The following is a 15,286-nucleotide window of genomic DNA, read 5'->3' as shown; positions in this document are numbered from 1 at the left end:
TGAAACTATAAGAAGTAACATAATTAACAGCAGGCACGTTAGTCTGGGGATAATGAGGGAATTACTGAAGAAAAGTAACTGAATGTTGCCAGGTACCAAGGAGTGGGTAAATTGGAGAAGTTCCAGATGCTATTGCTAGCTTCACACCAAAAACAGCAGTGAACATAAAGAAAGATGAAGTGAGATAGTTGCATCGCTATTAGAGTATAAATCATGAGAGCAACCCAGTGTAGGTGTGCAGCTTGGACTTAGGACCCTAGAGAACATTTTCAAGGCGTTTAAGTTTCCATCCAGTGGGCTGACCTGATGGCAGTAACGTGAACATGCAGGACTTGCATGTTTACTATGATTGATATATTAATATTAGATAAGACTGAAGCTAAATCTTGTATTTCATAATACACTATTAAAGTTGCCACAACTAGACTCTCATACTTATTAATTAATAAAGTAAGGTAGTAGCTAGAATTTTAAACAGCGCACAAAGGGATTTGTTTCCAGGAACCATTTTCTACATTGCATTATAAAGTCAATTTAAAATAAGTGAATTGCAAATCAATAAATCTTGTTCAAATGAATTAAAATTAAAATCCACATTGATTTCAGCTGGGCTTATTCTTATTGTGATAATTTCTTCAATGTTTGATTGCTTGATTGAAACCATGTACAGACTGAAAAAGTAATATTAAAGGATTGAAGAATCTATTTACAGCCCCTAAAAATGATTAACACTTTTGCTTAAAGGTGGAAGCTATCATTAAGCACTTACACGTCTCATTTAAAAAAAACTCAACTTTCGTTTGCCAATTTTCTCATCTTTTCTCTTTTCCCTTGTTGAAGGCTCATGCTGTCATATAGTTCCATAGGCCTTGCCCCTCTCAATTCCCCCCCACCCCATCCCCGATATTTCAACCAAGTGGTCACTTCTCAGTTATGAATCTGATCGGTAAGTGTCATCGGACTTTTTGACTAAGTGGGTTGAGTGGGTATCAAAGTTCAATATAATGCTGTCCTCATCCAACAGGGACACACACTTTCCGGCAGGGGTCTTTGAATAGTGACCAGGAGGGGGATTCCTGGCTGATTTTCCACCTCCACATGCTGGACTACTGAGGCCAACAGCAGTGCTTTTAGTCCCACTTTAACTGAGATCAGCAAACTTGGTAAAGTCCAGAGATCAAACCAGGTGTGTTACAGTTCTTCATAGCTCATTTTCGCGCAATGTGGAATATTAACCCATCAAATCATTGGGCTGCGTAGACCAACCGTTTTTATGCATAAACTTGGTAAAGCACGAATCAGACATTTTATGCCAGCAGCTACAATGCAGATATGCTTCAATGAAATAGGGCACGGTGACTGCCCATAGCAAGGAAGAAGTTTTGAAGTGAGTAGGATCTATTATTTTATTTAATGTTATTATTTTATTTGATCATGCAACAAAAAAGAACACATTCAAAAATGCCTTACAGAATGGAACACTACAATTCTCAGTGTTGCCTAGCATACATGCTCTGGCAGTTCTATTGATGGCTCAGAATTGATGTCCAGTCACTGATGGAACCAGCTGAGGTGGCATGTCAGAGCTGAAATGTCAGGCCGAGGCATTTAGAAGACAGAGTTATCCACCCGAGCAGCAGACATAATGGCTTCGATATTAATCCAAAGGTGGCTTCTGATTGGTGGGGGAGGATGGAATTGGGTGGGCAGAAGTCAACCTGAAGTCAACTCAGTTGGTCGGACTCTGCGATCTCAACGCAATTATACCAATTCATTTTGAATTCTGGGTTTTGCGTCTCCAAGCTGTGCAGTAGGCGTAATGCGTACCCGCATGATGCAATCTCAGCTGTATTTAAAGGGATAGTGCACAAATGGAGATTGGAGGTGTTCAGGGTGGATGGTGGACATAGAGCAAGGCCAGCACTCAAATTGAGTGATACAATGCTGAGGCAGTTAGGAGCAGGAGGAACATACATTTCCCCAGCAATGGGAGGAAGAAACCTGCAGCTCTCATCAAACATAGAAACATAGAAAATAGGTGCAGGAGAAGGCCATCTGGCCCATTGAGCCTGCACCACCATTCAATAAGATCATGGCTGATCATTCCCTCAGTATCCCTTTCCTGCTTTCTCTCCATACCCCTTGATCCCTTTAGCCGTAAGGGCCATATCTAACTCCCTCTCGAATATATACAATGAACTGGCATCAATAACTCTCTGCGGTAGGGAATTCAAAAGGTTAACAACTCTCTGAGTGAAGAAGTTCCTCCTCATCTCAGTCCTAAATGGCTTACCCCTTACCCTACGACTATGTCTCCTGGTTCTGGACTTCCCCAACATCGGGAACATTCTTCCTGCATCTAACCTGTCCAGTCTCGTCAGAATTTCATATGTTTCTATGAGATCCCTTCTCATCCTTCTAAATTCCAGTGAATACAGGCCCAATCGCTCCAATCTCTCCTCATATGTCAGTCCTGCCAGAAGGCCTAATAGGATCTTGCTGAGGAGCTGAGCAGCAGGCCATCATGCTCAGGCCATAGATGCAGTGCAGAGAGTGGTTTAATAACCTAACCAGGTCAGGAAAAAAGAAAGATTTGCATTTATATAGTGTCTTTCATAACCACCAGACATCTCAAAATGCTTCACAGCCAATGAAATACATTTAGAGTGTAGTCACTGTTGTAATGTGGAAAATGCAGCAGCCAATGTGCGCACAGCAAGTTCCCACAAACAGCAATGTGATAATTACCAGATAATCTGTTTTTGTTGTGTTGATTGAGGGATAAATATTCACCAGGGAATAATACAGGTGGATTTTTTACATTCACTTGAGAGAGCAGACTGAGGTTTAATGTCTCATCCAAAAATTCGCACCTCCCACAGTACTGCATTGGAGTGTCAGCCTAGATTGATGTGTTAAAGTCCCTGGAGTGGGACTTGAACCCACAACCTTCTGACCCAGAAGCAAGTGTGCTACCCACTGAACCAGAACTGGCACTTTAAATGTATTCACTAAAAGTGAGAACATTTACTGATTCAACTACACCCTGTGGTTTAAGCCATGTCCTTTCACTCTGTCTTGCCAAACATATTCCATCACATCACTCTTTGCATCCACTCAACTTTCAGTCTTCACTTTTGATGCACTGCCTCACCTCCCCATGTATCCATCCACCATTGGCACTCACTCCAATCCTTATACAATGTGATGCATCTGCCTGATAGCTACTCTCACCAAATGCACTACATCCTTAAAACCTACCCTTTTACCAAGCTTTTGGTTATCTGCCCCAATTTCTCCTAATGCAGCTCGGTGTCAAATTATTTTGTCTTATAATATTCCTGTGAAGCACCTTGGGACATTTTACTATGTTAAAGGCACTATATAAATACAAGTTGTTGTTATATCCTTCGGGTGAATACCTCACCTTCACTCACTCACACGTTTGTTTTTAGGAGAAGAGAGCACAACGCAAGGGAGAGGGAGAGGACTGGAGGTGACCCGCCACAAATAATGCAGTTAACTGATGCAGAGGAGGACACCCTGGAGATAAGTGACACATCTGCATACCTTTCAGTCGGAAATGGAGAGACAGGAACCTCGCAGATAGCTGGTGACAGAATTACAAATATCTCTGACATACAGGGCTCAATTTTCCCCAGTGATTTGTGCCATTTTCTTGGAGTAGGCTGTTTTTTTGGCGTATTGAGTTACATTTTTGGCGTATTTTTTTTTTCAAACTTTCCCCCTGCAATCTGCGTAACGGACTTAGTTACAATTTTTCTAGGCCAGTTTTTTTCACCTCAAAGGGGGCTTTCCCTCTTGTTTGCGCCGTTTTTTTCAATTGTTCACAGTTTGGCCAACATTTTTCTCCATTACATTGGCGTATCTGGCCACTCCCTAAAAACCTTCTGGTGAGTTAAGAAACCAGCACACCTTCACAAATCTGCGCTGCAAAACGCCACTGTTTTTAAATCGAAGATTTTGGAGGGAGTCAAGAACACTGTCAAAATCAATAATAAAGTTCAACATTTTTTACCTGTCCATATAGAAGTGTAAATTTGTAGGATTTCACATGTTTTCTCATTTTTTTACTCACACACACGCCACCACCGAATGTCTTGAAGAAGGCCTAGAGGGTTGTAGGTTTGACCGGCAGAATCGGCCTCACGTCCAGACACAGTGGCTCAGGGTTCGACTACAAAACAAGCCATGGGGGGGCGGGGGCGGGGGGGTGGAAGGAGAGAGGAGAGGAGGGAGAGATAGCCGATCTTACGACTTGTAGCCCGGGGAAGGGGAGGGAGAGAGAGGTCGCAAGACTCGGCGGGGGGAGGGGGGGAAGCGAGTAGAGGTCACAAGACCTTTGTGTGTGGTCCATCCAGGCAGATCTTGGGGAGAGAGAGAACTGCAAAGCTGTGCTGCCTGCTGTTTTGAGTTTCTTTGAAAGTTTAACTTTAAGTATGGGGGCAATACTAATAATACCACACTTTGTGCGAGCCTTCTGCATCATGGTGCTATGTAGGAGACAATTGATTAGAACTCATCGCATCAGGAACATCAGAGCCTGTAAGGTGCTGGGCAGGAGGCCTTACCCACCTCGGCAATATCAAGACAGGCATTCGTACCTGCAGCTGAGTGATGCAGACTGTGTCAGAAGGCTGCGTTTCCGCAAAGAAGTTATCTGTGAGATCTGTGAGTTGGTGAAACCAGACCTGCAGCCGAGAAGCGTCAGGAGGACTGCTTTGTCAGTTGAAGTGAAGGTTACAGCTGCACTTTCATTCTATGCCTCTGGATCGTTTCAAGCTACAACTGGGGATGAGTGCGCCATCTCTCAACATGCAATACATGTCTTCATTCGCCAGGTCTCAGCTGCACAGTATGCGCGGAGGAATGACTTCTTCAAGTTCCCCATGACAGCCCAAGCAATCCATGACAGGGCTGTGGGCTTCTCAAGGATTGTTGGCTTCCCAAAGGTTCAAGGCTGCATTGATTGTACCCACAGCGCCTTGCAAGAATCTTTGCAGGATTCCGAGATGTACAAGAATAGAAAAGGCTTCCACTCCATTAATGTGCAGCTCATGTGTGACGACATGCATCACATCATGTCAGTCGATGCAAGATACCCTGGCAGCACCCATGATGCATTCATCCTATGCGACAGCATTATATCTGCTATGTTTGAGCAGCAGCCAGAAGGGCAGAGCTGGCTACTGGGAGACAAAGGGTATGGCCTTGCCACCTGGCTCATGATGCCCCTACACGTAATGCGGACGGAAGCTGACCGTCAATACAACATGTCACACATTGCGACACGCAGCATCATTGAGAGGACCAATGGCATATTGAAACAGCGTTTCCGATGCCTTGACCGTTCCGGGGGCTACTTGCTGTACTCCCCTGAGACTGTCGGTCAGTTCACTGTTGTGTGCTGCATGCCTTAGCCATCATGAGGCAGCAGCAGCAGGTAGTGGAAGACCCATGTGGTAGAGGATGGAGAGTGGAGAGTGGAGGATGGAGGAGGAGATAATTAATACAAGTGCCTGAGGCCGGAGTACGACGGCGGGCCATTGTGCACCTTTAACGATTGCTCGAGCCTTGCGCCAACTGCTCATCTTTGAACGCTTTACTGATGCCTGAGAGTTCAGCGACAACTATTCCACATAGACAAGTTTATTGTTTGGAGCTGCTCCATAATGTTGTGTTGTGGTCATGGAACATGATTCAGTTTTAATGTAAAATATATTGTATTCAAAACTTTACAATGTACTTAACTTTAATAAAATTATTCTTGTATCAAACTTTACTTTAATATCACTCTTTCAGATCACTTAAAAACTTTAAAATCACTTATAAACTTGTAAATTTACATAACTTACAAAAAACTTTTAATTTGAGAACAGTTACAAAAGTAACAATAATAATAACAACAATAACAGCAGCAAAGAAAGGCTGCATCCATCTCTCATCCCCCTGAGTCTAAGATCGCCCACTGCGCTTGGTCTTAGACTCTCCACCACCCCTGCCCACAGGCGGTGTCGTAGTGTTTTTGGGCTTGGTATCAAGCTTATTCCTTCTAACATCTCGGGTAATGCGCACTTCTTGATTGGGGGTGGGAGGGGGGGAGGGGGTGCGGTTGCAAGTGGTAATGTGGAAGGCCCAGCTTGGGGCTCTTCAGAGGCTGGTGTAGGAATTACAGTAGGAGTGGCAGTTGATTCTGTCAATGGGCGCATGGTCTGGCCGTGTTCCCTTTTGCAGCAGCTAACTCACACATGCCGTCCCTCATGCACCCTGACAGTGCCTCAGCGGACTGCAACAATCCCTCCCTAATGGCCAGTACTACCTCTGACATTCCCTCACTCAATGCCAGTGTCGTGGTTTGCACTACCTCTGACATTCCCTCCCTCATGGCCTATGCCATGGTTTGCACTAGCTCTGACATTCCCTCCCTCATGGCCACTATTTCCTCACTAATGGTCCCAGCGAGTGTTGTTACTTCTCCCAACAGTCCTGCTACCTCATCACTCACCCCACTGATGGTGTCCAGGAGTGATCGGGTAAGGTCAATGCTCTCCGCACTCAATGACATCATCTGAACCACATCTGTTACATCCTGTGTCTTAGGAGAGCGTGATCGAGCTCTCCTTCCCCTCCCCACCCTGGGTGTGGCTCGCTGCATCCCACTGGGTCCCACGGCCTCGGACGGTGGGGCCCTGGGTGTGCCTCGCTGCATCCCACTGGGCCCCGCAGCCTGGGGCAGTTGGGTCCTGGATGTGCCTCGCTGCACCCCACTACTGGGACCCGCAACTTCGGAAGGTGTGAAATCATGAAATGTCCCATCAACACTCAAACCACTACTCACAGAAGGGGCTGGCACCTCCATGAGCGGCACCTCCTCCAAAGTCAGTACAACAGTGGAAGCTTCATCCAGCTCCATCCCCTCCCCCTCACCCCCATGTTCTTGGTCTGGAGGGTTGGATTGGAAGATGTTCTCCTCCTCAAACTCATCCTCATCTGAATCTTCTTCTGCATTGTCAAGGTTGGCCTCAAGTTCTGCAAAAGATAACAGAACAGTCAAATTGTTAGCAGCAGAGGAGGGGGCAGGGTGGCTGGCATGAGTAGGCACACACATCGCAGGCCAGGCAGTGGGTTGATTTGAAAGTCCACGATGAATTTGCAGGACTTACCCTCTCCCTCGAGTGTGGGCCCAGCTTGTGCAGTGGTGGTTGCTTTTTTCCAGGCAGGACCCATCAAAGCAGCGACCCTCTCTTCCAAGGGTGTCAGTGGCTGCAGATTTGCCAGGCCTCCTCCTGTTCAAGTTCTTTCCCTTTTATTATGTGCCACCTTCCTCTGCAAAGATGAAAATGCAAGTTTTTAGAGAAGGTGTCTTTCTGCTGAGTGGGACATATACAGCTGGTCACATTTACAATTGCATTGAATGAATGAAAATATTACTTACAGTAACTACTTGACCAAGATCCTATCATTTCTTTTTACACTGACCTCCAGATCTCGTGGTGGTCACCATTGCGCAGTAATCTTCTGCAACTTGGTTCCAGCGTTTCTTCATTTCTTTTGGTGGAACTTTTATGTGACCTCTGCTGGTATCCAGCTCCTGCCATCTATTCTCAATCACAGTAACTAGTGCCTCCACTTCTTCCAGCAAGAAATTCTTGGTCCTCGGTCCACGTTGCATCTTGTATTGCTCCAGCTGTTATTTTTCCAATGCTCTCACACCGCACTCCTTCTCACACATACACAACTGGCTCCTTAAAAATGGCCGATTGCCAAATCCGAGCTGTACTGAGCATGGCCATTCATTGGAACGCCGTCAAAAATGTAACCTTTTTTCCTGCGCATGCGCAGAAGGTGAGCACCATTTTTTGATGCACACAGCAGACTCCACCCACCGAGGAGACTGGACACGCTGTGCAGCGCCAAATTCGAATTATATATCGGGGAAAGTTGGCAAAATATTTCTGCCGCATTTCTGGCCTAGAAAACCTGGCGTAACTCTGGCAATACGCCAGAAAATGGACTTGGGGAAAATTGAGCCCACAATTTAAGTCATCAATGACTGACCTCTGAGAAGACTGAGTATGGTGATTGTCAAAATTGTGACTTTGCCACGACTGAATCATACCCCTTTATTCAGCCTCCTAGGGCCTTCACGCATACAGCAAGTGTTGCATGACATCCATGAGGTCGATTTCTCAGAGGACCTCATTCCTTCTGAGGGTGCACCATCACAGGAGCTACAGCCATGCACCAGCATAAAACTCAGAAATTGGTGGGTCCACTGAGAGAGTAAATTGGGTTTCACCTGGTGATTCACACCTCACAAGTGCAGACAAGCAGAAACCGTTGGCAGGGACAGCTGTGGAGAGTCCGTGGCGGGGGATGCAATCCATTCCAAACTCTGCTCAGCTGGACACAGATGCTGAACCCTGGGGGATATTGTTGAGAAAGAGAATGCTCGAGGTGCATCAGCAAATTAACCAGGTACTGACATACGTGCCACGCACTCTCAACAATAGTGGAGAGGATGGAAGAGCCATGGAGGGGATTGATGGCGCAGGGAATTATGAGAATGTCTGCCATGGAGAGAGAATCCGCCTCCATGAAGCTTCAAGCAAGGCTCTCAAATGAGTCCATGCAGGCTATGACCATGGGCATACAGACTTTGGATCCCAACTTGTCTGCTGCTTGATACAGGAAGACAGATAACTTATCCGTGGCCTTACAATGTATCCCTGATCTCCACCAAGCTGGTCTGCAGCAGAGTAGTAGGATTGATATGGTGCTAGCCCAGTAGAAGGATGATGGAAAAAGTGGACATGGAAGGGGGATCTCCACTTTAAGTGCTCCCACTTCTCATCCGGTTTAATGCAAAGTGGAGGGTTGGGGGCGGTGGTGCTGGGGTCGGAGCAGATCACAGGATTTAATTTGTTATGTTTCACACTAGATGAACCTTCGCAATATTAAAACACCCCTGGTATTCCAGGCAGCAATGTAAGCGGCTGGTCTGGCAATGAGTGCCCCATCTTCATCCTACTTCTACTCCTCCTGCTCCTCCTCCTCCATGTTCTGCTGATCCGAAGATGAGTGATGAAGCCCCTTTGTCCTCCTCCTCCTCCTTTAATCCTCTCTACTGTGTAATGATGTGCAGGATGCAGCACACCAATATTAATCTCGAGACCTTCACTGGTGAGTTGAAAGATACCTCCAGATCTACCTAGACACCTGACGTGTATCTTCAACATTACAATTGCTTGCTCTATGTCACCTGGTGGTCTTTGTACCTCTCCTGCATCACATTGGTGGGGTTCCTCACAGGTGCCACAAGCCAAGTTTGAAGGGAGTATCCCTTGTCTCCTATGAGCCAGCCCTCAAGTCTGCTTCCTGGAACGAAAACATCTGGAACATTGTACAGCCACAGCATGAATGCCTCATGAGAGCTTGCCAGGGAATCTGGTGCACACCTGCATGAGCGTCTTCTTGTGGTGGCACACCACTGTGCATTGTTGGACGAATATCCCTTGTGGTTTATAAAAAACCCTGGTTGCTGTGGTGGTGCTCGGATTGCCACATGTGTGCACTCGATGGCCCCCTGAATCCAGCCAGAGAGGCGAATCCGAGACCTCGCTCATTCTGGCTATTGTCATCACAGTGGAAATTTATATAATTGTTGGCCCTAGCAAACAACCCATCAGTGACCTGCCTAATTCACTTATATGCAGCTGACTGGGAGATCCTGGATATGTCTCCGATAGCAGGCAGGTAGGATCCAGAGGCAAAAAGGTTGAGGGCGGTGGTCACTTTCACGGTCACTAGTATTGCTTGGCCACCAGGTCCAGCAGGGAGATGGTCTTCCTCTAGCAGGCTGCAGCTATCTGCCACCACCTAACGTAAAAACTTCAGTCGTAGAAACACTGCTGTTCCGAGAGGTTTTTGGATGCTGAGCATCTGTCTTTAAGCCCTGTGAAATGGGTAATGCCTCCTCCAACCTCGGCCCATCTCCCGTGCATCTCCCTCCCGTGCAGTGCTGATCCCACCGTAGCACATTATCACTGCTGTGGATGGTGATGGTCTTCCTCCTCTAATGTGCTGTCAAACACATCCAACGTGCCTCCCATCCTGATCTTGTCAGTTTGAAAAGCTCCAAGTTTGAAAAAAGCTGTATCCACATAAGCATTCACTGCCAAACATTTGCCAAAGGGAACTGAGACACCAGCTGCAATAAATGAGCTTTTATTTAGAGGAGACCATGACAAGTTTAAATACATACCTGAAATGCTGCTTAATATCGCCTCCCATTTCCCTGAGCTCCAGGAAACCTATGCTGTAAACGTTTAATTTTGAGCATAGTTAAAAGCAATTTGCAAAGTCCTCATTAGCGTCTTCTAAGGATCTTAATTGCACCAATAAGTACCTGCCCGCTTGGAATAATTAAATCCATGACTTTGGCAAATAGATTTCTCGCCAGCATCCAAATGCTCCTACATTAAATCCAGAGTGGGCACGTTGGAGCCGGGTTGCGTTCCGATCGAAAATTTAAAACTGTTAACTTCCAACCCACTCCCCACCCACACATTCTTGGGGGTTAAAATTCTCCCCGATATATCAAGTTGGGGACATACATTATATTTGAAAGTATTTTCCCAATAGTAAGGTTCCCCTTTAATTTCACAATGTTTAATTACTTCACTTGTGAGTGCTGATGACATAATTGGATAGAATTGACGTGGAGGAGTTCCAGTCATGGACCATCCAGTCGTGAATGGAGATTCCATGAACAGCGCCATCCTCAATGATGGTGAAACCCTGCACGCAAGTGCAAAAGACAAGGCCACAGCGTTGCAATCATCAGAGAAGCCAGAAGTGCCGAATGGATGATCCATATCAGTCTCCTCCTGAGGTCCCCACCATCACAGAAGCCAGTCTTCAGCCAATTTGATTCACTCCATGTGATATCAAGAAATGGCTGAGCGCTCTGGATACAGGAAAGGCTATGTGCCCAGACAACATCTCAGCTGTCGTGCTGAAGACTTGTGTTCCAGAACTAGCCATGCCTCTATCCAAGCTGACCCAGTACAGCTACAACACTGACATCTACCTAACAATGTGGAAAATTGCCCAGATTATGTCGTGTCCACAACAAGCAGGACAAATCCAATCTGACCAATTACCGACCCATCAGTCTACTCTCAATCATCCATCATCATCATAGGCAGTCCCTCGAAATTGAGGAAGACTTGCTTCCACTCTAAACGTGAGTTCTTAGGTGACTGAACAGTCCAATACGGGAATCACAGTCGTTGAAGGAAAGGGTGGGTGGGACTGGTTTGCCGCACGCTCCTTCCATAAGAACATAAGAACATAAGAATTAGGAACAGGAGTAGGCCATCTAGCCCCTCGAGCCTGCTCCGCCATTCAACAAGATCATGGCTGATCTGGCCGTGGACTCAGCTCCACTTACCCGCCCGCTCCCCGTAACTCTTAATTCCCTTATTGGTTAAAAATCTATCTATCTGTGATTTGAATACATTCAATGAGCTAGCCTCAACTGCTTCCCTGGGCAGAGAATTCCACAGATTCACAACCCTCTGGGAGAAGAAATTCCTTCTCAACTAGGTTTTAAATTGGCTCCCCCGTATTTTAAGGCTGTGCCCCCTAGTTCTAGTCTCCCTGACCAGTGGAAACAACCTCTCTGCCTCTATCTTGTCTATCCCTTTCATTATTTTAAATGTTTCTATAAGATCACCCCTCATCCTTCTGAACTCCGAGTAAAGACCCAGTCTACTCAATCTATCATCATAAGGTAACCTCCTCATCTCCGGAATCAGCCTAGTGAATCGTCTCTGTACCCCCTCCAAAGCTAATATATCCTTCCTTAAGTAAGGTGACCAAAACTGCATGCAGTACTCCAGGGGGGCGGCCTCACCAATACCTGTACAGTTGCAGCAGGACCTCCCTGCTTTTGTACTCCAGTCCTCTTGCAATGAAGGCCAACATTCCATTAGCCTTCCTGATTCCCTGCTGCACCTGCAAATTAACTTTTTGGGATTCATGCACAAGGACCCAAAAAGAGTTTCATGCACAAGGACCCCCAGGTCCCTCTGCACCGCAGCATGTTGTAATTTCTCCCCATTCAAATAATATTCCCTTTTACTGTTTTTTTTTCCAAGGTGGATGACCTCACATTTTCCGACATCGTATTCCATCTGCCAAACCTTAGCCCATTCGCTTAACCTATCTAAATCTCTTTGCAGCCTCTCTGTGTCCTCTACACAACCCGCTTTCCCACTAATCTTTGTGTCATCTGCAAATTTTGTTACACTACACTCTGTCCCCTCTTCCAGGTCATCTATGTATATTGTAAACAGTTGTGGTCCCAGCACTGATCCCTGTGGCACACCACTAACGACTGATTTCCAACCCGAAAAGGACCCATTTATCCTGACTCTCTGCTTTCTGTTAGCCAGCCAATTCTCGATCCATGCTAATACATTTCCTCTGACTCCGCGTACCTTTATCTTCTGCAGTAACCTTTTGTGTGGCACCTTATCGAATGCCTTTTGGAAATCTAAATGCACCACATCCATCGGTACACCTCTATCCACCATACTCCTTATATCCTCAAAGAATTCCAGTAAATTAGTTAAACATGATTTCCCCTTCATGCATCCATGTTGCGTCTGCTTGATTGCACTATTTCTATCTAGATGTCCTGCTATTTCTTCCATAATGATAGTTTCAAGCATTTTCCCCACTACAGATGTTAAACTAACCGGCCTCTGCCTGTGCCTGTTTTCTGCATGCTCTCGGCGACGAGACTTGAGGTACTCAGCGCACTCCAGGATGCATATCAGTAAGTAACCTGTTAACATTGTTGTCGCCAAATTAAGTGTATCTAAGAGTTAACTCATGGCAGCAGAGCTCGGTCACGTGATATGCTCCTCCTGTACCATGTGGTAACTCAGGGACACTTCCGGTGTCCCTGACGACTACGTGTGCGGGAAGTGTATCCGCCTCCAGCTCCTGACGGTCCACGTTGCAGAATTGGAGCTGAGGGTGGATTTACTCTGAAGTATCCACGATGCTGAGAATGACGTGAGTTGCATGTGTAGCGAGTTGGTCTTACCGCAGGTGAAGGGTCCACAGCCAGCTAGGGAATGGAAGACCAGCAGGAAGAGCAGTGCAAGGAAGGTAGTGCAGGGTTCCCCTGCGGTCATCCACCTGCAAAACAGATACACTGCTTTGAGTACTGTTGAGGGGGATGACTCATCAGGGGAGGGCAGCAGCAGCCAAGTTCATGGCACCGTGGCTGGCTCTGTTGCACAGGAGGGCAGGAAAAAGAGTGGGAGAGCGATAGTGATAGGGGATTTAATTGTAAGGGGAATAGATAGGTGTTTCTGTGGCCGCAACCGAGACTCCAGGATGGTATGTTGCTTCCCTGGTGCAAGGGGCAAGGATGTCTCGGAGCGGGTGCAGGACATTCTGAAAAGGGAGGGAGAACAGCCAGTTGTCGTGGTGCACATTGGTACCAACGACATAGGTAAAAAAAGGATGAGGTCCTACGAGACAAATTTAAGGAGCTAGGAGCTAAATTAAAAAGTAGGACCTCAAAAGTAGTTATCTCGGGATTGCTACCAGTGCCACGCGCTAGTCAGAGTAGGAATCGCAGGATAGCGCAGATGAATACGTGGCTTGAGCAGTGGTGCAGCAGGGAGGGATTCAAATTCCTGGGGCATTGGAACCGGTTCTGGGGGAGGTGGGACCAGTACAAACCGGACGGTCTGCACCTGGGCAGGACTGGAACCAATGTCCAAGGGGGAGTGTTTGCTAGTGCTGTTGGGGAGGAGATAAAACTAATATGGCAGGGGGATGGGAACCAATGCAGGGAGACAGAGGGAAACAAAATGGAGACAGAAGCAAAAGTCAGAAAGTAGATGAGTAAAAGTGGAGGGCAGAGAAACCCAAGGCAAAAAATAAAAAGGGCCACTGTACATCAACATTCTAAAGGGTCAAAGTGTAATAAAAAGGCAAGCCTGAAAGCTCGGTGCCTCAATGGGAGGAGTGTTCGGAATCCAGGAGAGGGCTCTGAGCTAGTTAGAGTGGGTGAGAGCGCAGATGAACAGGACCCCAAGAAAGAATGCAAAAGGCAGGAGGCAACAGAGCAGAGTAGCACTGGGGTAAGTGTAAACCACAAGGTGATAGGAAGGGACAATATCTATGAATGTAAAGGAGCTGCAGGAGGGGTCAAAACCATAAATCATGATTTAAAAGCTAGTATTAAAACACTCTACCTAAACGCATGCAGCATTCGAAATAAAGTAAATGAGTTGACGGCACAAATCATTACAAATGGGTATGATTTGGTGGCCATTACAGAAACGTGGTTGCAGGGTGGCCAAGACTGGGAATTAAACATACAGGGGTATCTGACAATTCGGAAGAATAGACAAGAAGGGAAAGGAGGTGGGGTAGCTCTGTTAATAAAGGATGATATCAGGGCAGTTGTGAGAGATGACATTGGCTCTAATGAACAAAATGTTAAATCATTGTGGGTGGAGATTAGAGATAGTAAGGAGAAAAAGTCACTGGTGGGCGTAGTTTTTCGGCCCGCAAATAATAACTTCACGGTGGGGCGGACAATAATCAAGGGAATAATAGAGGCATGTGAAAAAGGAATGGCAGTAATCATGGGGGATTTTAACCTACATATCGATTGGTCAAATCAAATCGCACGGGGTAGCCTGGAGGAGGAATTCATAGAATGCATACGGGATTGTTTCTTAGAACAGTATGTTACAGAACCTACAAGGGAGCTAGCTATCTTAGATCTGGTCCTGTGTAATGAGACAGGAATAATAAACGATCTCCTCGTAAAAGATCCTCTCGGAATGAATGATCACAGTATGGTTGAATTTGTAATACAGATTGAGGATGAGGAAATAGTGTCTCAAACGAGCATACTATGCTTAAACAAAGGGGACTACATTGGGATGAGGGCAGAGTTAGCTAAAGTAGACTGGGAACACAGACTAAACGGTGGCACAATTGAGGAACAGTGGATGACTTTTAAGGAGCTCTTTCATAGTGCGCAACAAAAATACATTCCAGTGAAAAAGAAGGGTGGTAAGAGAAGGGATAACCAGCCGTGGATAACTAAGGAAATAAAGGAAAGTATCAAATTAAAAACCAATGCGTATAAGGTGGCCAAGGTTAGTGGGAAACTAGAAGATTGGGAACATTTTAAACAACATCAAAGAATGAATAAGAAAGC

At 46.1% G+C, this 15,286-nt stretch overlaps 1 protein-coding gene across 1 annotated transcript in view; it reads right to left on the bottom strand.

Moving 5' to 3' along the window:
- tpo (thyroid peroxidase) overlaps positions 1-15,286 on the bottom strand; it is a 128,648-nt gene that overhangs the window by 53,647 nt on the left and 59,715 nt on the right. The window lies entirely within an intron of this gene.

This window comes from Pristiophorus japonicus, chromosome 7 (genome assembly GCF_044704955.1).
Source record: "Pristiophorus japonicus isolate sPriJap1 chromosome 7, sPriJap1.hap1, whole genome shotgun sequence".
NCBI classification, from domain to species: Eukaryota; Metazoa; Chordata; class Chondrichthyes; family Pristiophoridae; genus Pristiophorus; species Pristiophorus japonicus.
The sequence above is the reverse complement of the archived record's forward strand: the minus strand, read 5'-3'. Positions and strand labels throughout refer to the sequence as shown.